The sequence below is a fragment of the Schistocerca nitens genome, chromosome 11, assembly GCF_023898315.1.
Source record: "Schistocerca nitens isolate TAMUIC-IGC-003100 chromosome 11, iqSchNite1.1, whole genome shotgun sequence".
NCBI lineage: Eukaryota > Metazoa > Arthropoda > Insecta > Orthoptera > Acrididae > Schistocerca > Schistocerca nitens.
In genome coordinates this window covers 170,649,620-170,658,642 of record NC_064624.1, presented here as the reverse complement: position 1 = coordinate 170,658,642, position 9,023 = coordinate 170,649,620, and the positions used below count along the sequence as shown (strand labels likewise).

Here is a 9,023-nt window from a genome sequence, read left to right as displayed (position 1 = left end):
GGCAGATTAAAACTGTGTGCGCCGACCGAGACTCGAACTCGGGACCTTTGCTTTTCGCGGGCAAGTGCTCTACCAACTGAGCTACCCAAGCACGACTCACGCCCCGTCCTCACAGCTCTACTTCTGCCAGTATCTCGTCTCCTACCTTCCAAACTTTACAGAAGCTCTCCTGCGAACCTTGCAGAACTAGCACTCCTGAAAGAAAGGATATTGCGAAGACATGGCTTAGCCACAGCCTGGGGGATGTTTCCAGAATGAGATTTTCACTCTGCAGCGGAGTGTGCGCTGATATGAAACTTCTTTCAGGAGTGCTAGTTCTGCATGGTTCGCAGGAGAGCTTCTGTAAAGTTTGGAAGGTAGGAGACGAGGTACTGGCAGAAGTAAAGCTGAGAGGGCCGGGCGTGAGTCGTGCTTCGGTAGCTCAGTTGGTAGAGCACTTGCCCGCGAAAAGCAAAGGTCCCGAGTTCGAGTCTCGGTCGGCGCACACAGTTTTAATCTGCCAGGAAGTTTCATATCAGCGCACACTCCGCTGCAGAGTGAAAATCTCATTCTGGAAACATCCCCCAGGCTGTGGCTAAGCCATGTCTCCGCAATATCCTTTCTTTCAGGAGTGCTAGTTCTGCAAGGTTCGCAGGAGAGCCTCTGTAAAGTTTGGAAGGTAGGAGACGAGATACTGGCAGAAGTAAAGCTGTGAGTACCGGGCGTGAGTCGTGCTTCGGTAGCTCAGTTGGTAGAGCACTTGCCCGCGAAAGGCAAAGGTCCCGAGTTCGAGTCTCGGTCGGGCACACAGTTTTAATCTGCCAGGAAGTTTCATATCAGCGCACACTCCGCTGCAGAGTGAAAATCTCATTCTGGAAACATCCCCCAGGCTGTGGCTAAGCCATGTCTCCGCTATATCCTTTCTTTCAGGAGTGCTAGTTCTGCATGGTTCGCAGGAGAGCTTCTGTAAAGTTTGGAAGGTAGGAGACGAGGTACTGGCAGAAGTAAAGCTGTGAGGGCCGGGCGTGAGTCGTGCTTCGGTAGCTCAGTTGGTAGAGCACTTGCCCGCGAAAAGCAAAGGTCCCGAGTTCGAGTCTCGGTCGGCGCACACAGTTTTAATCTGCCAGGAAGTTTCATATCAGCGCACACTCCGCTGCAGAGTGAAAATCTCATTCTGGAAACATCCCCCAGGCTGTGGCTAAGCCATGTCTTCGCAATATCCTTTCTTTCAGGAGTGCTAGTTCTGCATGGTTCGCAGGAGAGCTTCTGTAAAGTTTGGAAGGTAGGAGACGAGATACTGGCAGAAGTAAATCTGTGAGTACCGGGCGTGAGTCGTGCTTTGGTAGCTCAGATGGTAGAGCACTTGCCCGCGAAAGGCAAAGGTCCCGAGTTCGAGTCTCGGTCGGCGCACACAGTTTTAATCTGCCAGGAAGTTTCATATCAGCGCACACTCCGCTGCAGAGTGAAAATCTCATTCTGGATACTGCATAATCTTCGACCTAAAGCCTTTGACACTTTACGGTGTCGGCAAACTGGTCTGTGCATTGTGTAAATTACCCATTTTCTATGCAAATAAACTTATTCCCTGATTTATGTTTCATTGCTGCAGTTCAAAAAAAAAAAATGGCTCTGAGCACTATGGGACTTAACATCTATGGTCAGCAGTCCCCTAGAACTTAGAACTACTTAAACCTAGCTAACCTAAGGACAGCACACAACACCCAGCCATCACGAGGCAGAGAAAATCCCTGATCCCGCCGGGAACCGAACCCGGGAACCCAGGCGTGGGAAGCGAGAACGCTACCGCACGACCACGAGATGCGGGCATTGCTGCAGTATTATTCAGTAGTAGTGGACTAAAGTTCTTTGTCAGAGTATCAGATCTTACACGTCAAACCTACAAAACTAACTGAAATATAAAACAATGAAAAATCCCAGAATTCTAAGAAATTCCCAGGTTTGTCCCGGATGATAAAATTCCCGGGTTTTTCCCGGATGTCCCGGGCCGTATACAGTGTAAACTTTTAGATGGCAGACGTCTCCCTAGTCATGAATCGGTAGAAGTCGGTAAACGTCGGGAGGCTTCGGTAGGCAGGCAGTTTCGACTGCTGCCAACATTACGTAGCTGACTGTGTTGTACAAGGTAGCCATTGTCGCCTGCTTCGTTATTGTTTTGCGCTGTACTGTTCTGCGTGTTTTTATTGTGCTGTTGTGCTAAACATCAAAATGGTTCAAATGGCTCTGAGCACTATGGGACTCAACTGCAGTGGTCATCAGTCCCCTAGAACTTAGAACTACTTAAACCTAACTAACCTATGGACATCACACACATCCATGCCCGAGGCAGGATTCGAACCTGCGACCATAGCAGTCGCACGGTTCCGGACTGCGCGCCTAGAACGCTAAACATCAAAATGAGTGAAGAGGCAGTTGCTGGCCCATCTCAGGAGTTTTTTAAGAATACACCCGTCGTTTTATATACTTTTTTTAACACGTTTGCGAAACGTGTTGCGAATAGTGAAGTGCGTTAGTAGTGAAGAAATAATAGAACAAAACGTCATGCCTGACGCGGCACTTTTTCACGCATCTCGATGTTTACCACGTCATATCTCCCGAATTATATGTCGTAAAGAGACATAAATTTTCCGGCGCATTTACTGATATATTTGGATACTGTATGCGAAATATGTTGCGATTAGAGTTAATAGTAACGAAATAATACATTAAAACGTCATGCCTACTGCGGCAGATTTACGGTATGTACTGAGAAAATGTAGTAAGCGACAACCTTTTTTCCTTTCATTATTTTGTGGGGGGTGTCAGCGAGAAAAATTTTCGTAAAGGTTTAAAATTGTATGTAACGTTTGTTGCTAGTCGCTTAAGTGCTCTCATTCTCAAATAGTGGATGCATAAATCTGGGTATTTTCCCGCGGTGGCATCTCATTGTTTATGACGTCATATCTCCTCAAGAATGTGTCTTATTTCTCTTTTTTGGGGCTAGGAACCTTCGTGGGCGTACGGAGAACAAATCACCAAAATTTCACCGCAATCGGATGAATGGTTTGGGAACGCACAGAGGGCAGACATACAAACATTCATTTTTATATATAGAGATTGACAGTTACGTTATACTTCATGACCTGTTTCACTATATTTTAATTTTATAATTAATACTTTAACATTGCGGGGAATGAAATAAAATGAAAAGAAATTTCATGCAGTGGGAATCGAACCCGTGTCCGCTGCATGACAAGCCTTTACTTAAACAATTGTGCTACGCATAGTATAGTGACCTAATTTTTGAAACATTGTCGATTACTCTTTTCGAGCATTTGGAGAACAACTCACCGAAGTTTCATTGCAATCGGATGAATGTTTTGTGAGCGTATAGTAGACAAACATACATACATTCATTTTTATATACGAGGTGCATTCAAGTTCTAAGGCCTCCGATTTTTTTTCTAATTAACTACTCACCCGAAATCGATGAAACTGGCGTTACTTCTCGACGTAATCGCCCTGCAGACGTACACATTTTTCACAGCGCTGACGCCATGATTCCGTGGCAGCGGCGAAGGCTTCTTTAGGAGTCTGTTTCGACCACTGGAAAATCGCTGAGGCAATAGCAGCACGGCCGGTGAATGTGCGGCCACGGAGAGTGTCTTTCGTTGTTGGAAAAAGCCAAAAGTCACTAGGAGCCAGGTCAGGTGAGTAGGGAGCATGAGGAATCACTTCAAAGTTGTTATCACGAAGAAACTGTTGCGTAACGTTAGCTCGATGTCCGGGTGCGTTGTCTCGGTGAAACAGCACACGCGCAGCCCTTCCCGGACGTTTTTGTTGCAGTGCAGGAAGGAATTTGTTCTTCAAAACATTTTCGTAGGATGCACCTGTTACCGTAGTGCCCTTTGGAACGCAATGGGTAAGGATTACGCCCTCGCTGTCCCAGAACGTGGACACCATCATTTTTTCAGCACTGGCAGTTACCCGAAATTTTTTTGGTGGCGGTGAATGTGTGTGCTTCCATTGACCCGACTGGTGCATTGTTTCTGAATTGAAAAATGGCATCCACATCTCATCCATTGTCACAACCGACGAAAAGAAAGTCACATCGTGCTGTCATTGCGCGTCAACATTGCTCGGCAACGTGCCACACGGGCAGCTGTGTGGTCGTCCGTCAGCATTCGTGGCACCCACCTGGATGACACTTTTCGCATTTTCAGGTCGTCATGCAGGACTGTGTGCACAGAACCCACAGAAATGCCAACTCTGGAGGCGATCTGTTCGACAGCCATTCGGCGATCCCCCAAAACAATTCTCTCCACTTTCTCGATCGTGTCTTCAGACCGGATTGTGTGAGCCCGAGGTTGTTTCGGTTTGTCGTCACACGATGTTCTGCCTTCATTAAACTGTTGCACCCACGAACGCACTTTCGACACATCCCTAACTCTGTCACCACATGTCTCCTTCAACTGTCGATGAATTTCAATTGGTTTCACACCACGCAAATTCAGAAAACAAATGATTGCACGCTGTTCAAGTAAGGAAAACGTCGCCATTTTAAGTATTTAAAACAGTTCTCATTCTCGCCGCTGGCGGTAAAATTCCATCTGTCATACGGTGCTGCCATCTCTGGGACGTATTGACAATGAACGCGGCCTCATTTTAAAACAATGCGCATGTTTCTATCTCTTTCCAGTCCGGAGAAAAAAAATCGGAGGCCTTAGAACTTGAATGCACCTCGTATGTAGATTTTAATGTACATGACGATTTCAGTTTCGTTGACGAACAACATTTAAAGCGAGTTTTACTTCCAAGCCTTTCGTCTGCTTTCGTGTAAGCATGACGCGCAGTTTGTAGTGCCAGCACTGCAACTGGTAGGCGTGCCTTGTCCCCCCCCCAATCGGCTCCCCCCGCTCACCGGCCAATGCTTGCTTCCTCCTCTCCCCGCACTCCCCACACAACTCTGCCGTCTTACAGTTAACACACTGTACACCCTGTTCACAAACCCCCACTGTGTTTCACTCTTGGTAAGTAAATTCGGCCAGAAGTCGGAAACAGTATGAAACGAGATTACACTATTATTTAATTGTCACTTGACAGGCAACGGGCTGCAGGGCTCCCGCCACCAATAAACCAATGCCAGCCGGCGCTGTCGGCTGCCGCTGCGTTGCCACTTCGCTCTGCTGAGCTGACTGAGGCACTGTGCCAGCCAGTCCTCAGCGAGCCGTTGTAGACTTGCGGGTGAGAGATTTGAGTGGCTTGAAGCTTCACGTGTTTACGATGTCTGACGAAAGCAGTCGCGAGAGAGGCAGACCGAGGCTGCACACCAGGGGGGGGGGGATGGGGGGGATTTCCCCCCCTCTGCATCAGACCATCCCCTCCTCTGGTTTCAGTTTATGCATCCCAACCTGGGATGTTTATTTCCCACGCACTGGAGTAAAACTAGACATATAATTTAAATTTGTGGAGCCAAACCCTGAAAGATTTTTATACAGTCTTACTATTAATACTACACTCCTGGAAATTGAAATAAGAACACCGTGAATTCATTGTCCCAGGAAGGGGAAACTTTATTGACACATTCCTGGGGTCAGATACATCACATGATCACACTGACAGAACCACAGGCACATAGACACAGGCAACAGAGCATGCACAATGTCGGCACTAGTACAGTGTATATCCACCTTTCGCAGCAATGCAGGCTGCTATTCTCCCATGGAGACGATCGTAGAGATGCTGGATGTAGTCCTGTGGAACGGCTTGCCATGCCATTTCCACCTGGCGCCTCAGTTGGACCAGCGTTCGTGCTGGACGTGCAGACCGCGTGAGACGACGCTTCATCCAGTCCCAAACATGCTCAATGGAGGACAGATCCGGAGATCTTGCTGGCCAGGGTAGTTGACTTACACCTTCTAGAGCACGTTGGGTGGCACGGGATACATGCGGACGTGCATTGTCCTGTTGGAACAGCAAGTTCCCTTGCCGGTCTAGGAATGGTAGAACGATGGGTTCGATGACGGTCCCAGGTCGACGGGCACGTGCACCTTTCGCCGACCACTGGCGACAACATCGATGTACTGTGGAGACCTCACGCCCCACGTGTTGAGCAATTCGGCGGTACGTCCACCCGGCCTCCCGCATGCCCACTATACGCCCTCGCTCAAAGTCCGTCAACTGCACATACGGTTCAAGTCCACGCTGTCGCGGCATGCTACCAGTGTTAAAGACTGCGATGGAGCTCCGTATGCCACGGCAAACTGGCTGACACTGACGGCGGCGGTGCACAAATGCTGCGCAGCTAGCGCCATTCGACGGCCAACACCGCGGTTCCTGGTGTGTCCGCTGTGCCGTGCGTGTGATCATTGCTTGTACAGCCCTCTCGCAGTGTCCGGAGCAAGTATGGTGGGTCTGACACACCGGTGTCAATGTGTTCTTTTTTCCATTTCCAGGAGTGTATTAATATGTTTGCTTATTAATTTTGAAAAAGCGTTATGTAGTAGTTAAGCATTTCAAAATATTTAGAACTAAAGCATCATTCTCATGTTGTCATTGTCGCTTTCGTCTAAGGTGCGGCATCCGTTTACTAGGCAACGGTATGGTGTGGACTAACGCGCCTGGGATGAAAGCACACATTACTAAATAATCGTCTGCTTCTAGTTCCTAGGATACTATTTCGTGGACCTTCTTTAAATACTCTTCTCTTTCATCATCGTTCTCTTTTCCTTCGGTTTTCATTCCCGTTGTTAGCTGCGTGTGCAAGTACCAAGTAGGCCGCCGCTGCGATACTTTATGATCATTTATACTGCAAGACCGACACACGTGTGGCACAAATTCTGTTGCTCTGGTATAAATTAACCTGCCGCATGCAACGTACGCCGCAAGATGTTGCCTGTTGCAGCATGCTACAAGACGACGCACGCCTCATTTCCGTAGCATGCCACAATGTTGCCAGACGTCGACTCAGCGTAACGAGGCTTTAGAGCCAGGTCTGTATTGTATGGTGGATGTGATGCGTTGCGTACGAAACTAAAACCTGCAATCACATCCAAACGTCGTGCAAAACTGTGAAGAAGTCTCATCCTGCAGCAAGATAACGCTCGCCCACATCCTGCCAAACGGACAGCCGACACAATAAAGGAGTTGAGATTTGAGGTGCTGGAACATCCACCATACAGTACAGACCTGGCTCCAAGTGATCTTCACATGTTTGAATCCTTATCGGAAGCACTACAGGGAAGAAAATTTAAAAGTGATGAAGACATCATTACTGCGGTGAAAACTAGTTACAGATGCAACCGAAAAACGTATTTTCTGATGAAATAAAAAAAAAACTCGTAAAACGTCGGGAAAACTGCATTGAACTCCAGGGAGTTTACGTAGAAAAATAACGCATGTTTCAGTTTTCTATCATCAGAATAAGTACAGCTTTTCACAAATGTGCCTTTACTTTTTGAATTCCCGTCGTATACCTGTATGTAGATGATTTTGTAAATAACCTTTACCTATAATGTACTTTTAAAGATATAACAAAGGATGGCTTTTCTGATAGTGCATATGCGTGAATAGTGAGTTTCGGCATTGACATCTATTTATAAATAGCTGTTTAACCATGGGTAACGCCACGGTCCAAGCTAGTAACATATGTAATTATACTAATCCCCTAAGACATCCCCCCCCCCCCCCCCCCACTGGTAAAAGCACAAATCGAACACTGCTGCACACTCCTCGGGAACCTCCAAAAAGTGGCGGACATGACGTCGTTATACGCAGTCAGGCGCGCGAATACGTGTGTCCCTTGAGGGAGTATTTTGAGAGAGAGGGGGATGCAGGAGGGCCTCTCGTTCCTGTGGATAAGGTGGTGGAGCGAACTGCAGCTGCTCTGCAAGGTAGCGAACGATCAGTAGTAAGAATCTGCAAGGAGAAGTTCGCGAAAGAAGGCTCAAGTGAATCGTCTAAATTGGAGACACCTGGGAAAAAGAGGCGACTAGAGAAGAAGGTCACAAAACTTGACTCTTTTCAGGAAGATGCCATTCGTCGTCAAATATACGCATTTTATTCGAGGAAGGAGTATCCGACACTCAAAAAACTACATGCTACCCTCACAGCGGCTGACCTGTTTCAGGGTAGTAAATCGTCTGTGTTACGAGTCGTGAAAATGTTAGGATTCCGCTATAAATCCATCTCTGGCGGAAAGTTACTAATGGAACGCCAAGATACTGCAGCCTGGCGGTGCCGCTTTTTTAGAGAATTAGTGGGGGCCAATTTTGATGATATCGTTTGGCTTGATGAAACGTGGGATCTCAAGTTGATTCCGTGTTTCTATATTTCCGGAAAGCTTTTGACACCGTGCCTCACAAGTGACTTCTAATCGAGCTGCGGGCCTACGGGGTATCGTCTCAGTTGTGCGACTGGATTCGTGATTTCCTGTCAGGAAGGTCGCAGTTCGTAGTAATAGACGGCAAATCGTCGAGTAAAACTGAAGTGATATCAGGTGTTCCCCAGGGAAGCGTCCTGGGACCTCTGCTGTTCCTGATCTATATAAATGACCTGGGTGACAATCTGAGCAGCTCTCTTACGTTGTTCGCAGATGATGCTGTAATTTACCGTCTAGTAAGGTCATCCGAAGACCAGTATCAGTTGCAAAGCGATTTAGAAAAGATTTCTGTATGGTGTGGCAGGTGGCAGTTGACGCTAAATAACGAAAAGTGTGAGGTGATCCACACGAGTTCCAAAAGAAATCCGTCGGAATTCGATTACTCGATAAATAGTACAATTCTCGAGGCTGTCAATTCAACTAAGTACCTTGGTGTTAAAATTACGAACAAGTTCAGTTGGAAAGACCACATAGATAATATTGTGGGGAAGGCGAGCCAAAGGTTGCGTTTCATTGGCAGGCCACTTGGAAGATGCAACAAGTCCACTAAAGAGACGGCTTACACTACACTCGTTCGTCCTCTGTTAGAATATTGCTGCGCGGTGTGCGATCCTTACCAGGTGGGATTGACGGAGGACATGGAAAGGGTGCAAAAAAGGGCAGCTCG

At 47.4% G+C, this 9,023-nt stretch overlaps 2 non-coding genes across 2 annotated transcripts; both read left to right on the top strand.

Moving 5' to 3' along the window:
• The first annotated feature begins 410 nt into the window (after positions 1–410).
• On the top strand, positions 411–484 carry Trnar-gcg (transfer RNA arginine (anticodon GCG)). Its single transcript has one exon. It is a non-coding gene; the product is annotated as a tRNA-Arg (tRNA).
• A 529-nt stretch (positions 485–1,013) lies between these two features.
• Trnar-gcg (transfer RNA arginine (anticodon GCG)) lies at positions 1,014–1,087 on the top strand. The gene has a single exon. It is a non-coding gene; the product is annotated as a tRNA-Arg (tRNA).
• The last annotated feature ends 7,936 nt before the right edge of the window (positions 1,088–9,023 follow it).